Genomic DNA, 1,845 nt, shown 5'->3' with positions numbered 1-1,845 from the left:
GTATTATATTATATAGAGTAACGTTATAACGCATGACGTCCGCAGAATAACGTTATAACTGATTACGTTATTCAGTATAACTTTATAACGTATTACGTTAGGCAGTGTAACATTATACCGTACTACGTTATAGAGTATATCGTTATAATTTACTACGCTATATAGTATAATTTTATAACGTATTACGTTATACAGAACAACGTAATAACGCATTACGTTATATCGTATAACGCTATAACGTATTACGTTCTGTAGTATAACGCTATATGGTATAACGTTATAACTTATTACGTTTTATAATACAACTTCATATCAAAATATGTTAGTAGAATAACGTTATTGACCGTAATACGTTATATACGTATGTAACGTTATAACGTATGACATTACATAGAATTAAGTTATAACGTATTGTGTTATATGAGCAATCACTACGTTATACAGTATAACGTTATAATGTATTAAGTTATATAGTATAACGTTACACCGTATTACGGTACACAGTATAACGTTATAACGTATGACATTACATAGAATTAAGTTATAACGTATTACGTTATATAGTATAACGTTATAACGTATTACGTTTTATAGTATAATTTTATAACGTATTACGTTATATAGGTATAACGGTATACCGTATTACATTATATAGAGGAACGTTGTAACGCATGACGTTCCACAGAATAACGTTGTAACGTATTACGACATATGGTTTAAAGTTATGAAGTATTACGTCTTAGAGAATAACGTTCTAGCGTATTACGTTATACAGTATTATGTTATACCGTATTACATTATATAGAGTAACGTTATAACGCACGACGTGCCACAGAATAACGTTATAACTTATTACGTTATTCAGTATAACTTTATAACGTATTGCGTTATGAAGAATAACGTAATAAAGTATTACGTTATATAGTATAACGTTATGACGTATTACGTTATATAGTATAACGTTACGTCGTATCACGTTATACAGTATAACGTTATAACGTATGACATTACATAGAATTAAGTTATAACGTATTACGTTATATGGTATAACGTTATAACGTATTACGTTATATAGTATAACGTTATAATGTATTACGTTATATAGTATAACGTTACACCGTATTACGGTACACAGTATAACGTTATAACGTATGACATTACATAGAATGAAGTTATAACGTATTACGTTATATAGTATAACGTTATAACGTATTACGTTTTATACTATAATTTTATAACGTATTACGTTATAAAGGTATAACGTTATACCGGTTTACATTATATAGAGGAACGTTATAACGCATGACGTTCCACAGAATAACGTTGTAACGTATTACGACATATGGTTTAAAGTTATGAAGTATTACGTCTTAGAGAATAACGTTCTAACGTATTACGTTATATAGTATAATGTTATACCGTATTACATTATATAGAGTAACGTTATAACGCACGACGTGCCTCAGAATAACGTTATAACTTATTACGTTATTCACTATAACTTTATAACGTATTGCGTTATGAAGAATAACGTAATAAAGTATTACGTTATATAGTATAACGTTATGACGTATTACGTTATATGGTATAATGTTAGAACGTATTACGTTATATAGTATAATGCTATATGGTATAACGTTATAACGTATTACGTTTTATATTATAACGTTATGACGTATTACGTTAGGCAGTGTAACATTATAACGTACTACGTTATAGAGTATATCGCTATAACTTATTACGCTATATAGTATAGTTCAATAACGTATTATGTTACACAGAACAGCGTAATAACGTATTACGTTATGTAGTATAACGTTATAACGTATTACGTTTTATAGTATA

This window comes from Bombus vosnesenskii, unplaced genomic scaffold (genome assembly GCF_011952255.1).
Source record: "Bombus vosnesenskii isolate JDL3184/JDL3185 unplaced genomic scaffold, Bvos_JDL3184-5_v1.1 scf7180000014019, whole genome shotgun sequence".
Taxonomy (NCBI): domain Eukaryota; kingdom Metazoa; phylum Arthropoda; class Insecta; order Hymenoptera; family Apidae; genus Bombus; species Bombus vosnesenskii.
The sequence above is the reverse complement of the archived record's forward strand: the minus strand, read 5'-3'. Positions refer to the sequence as shown.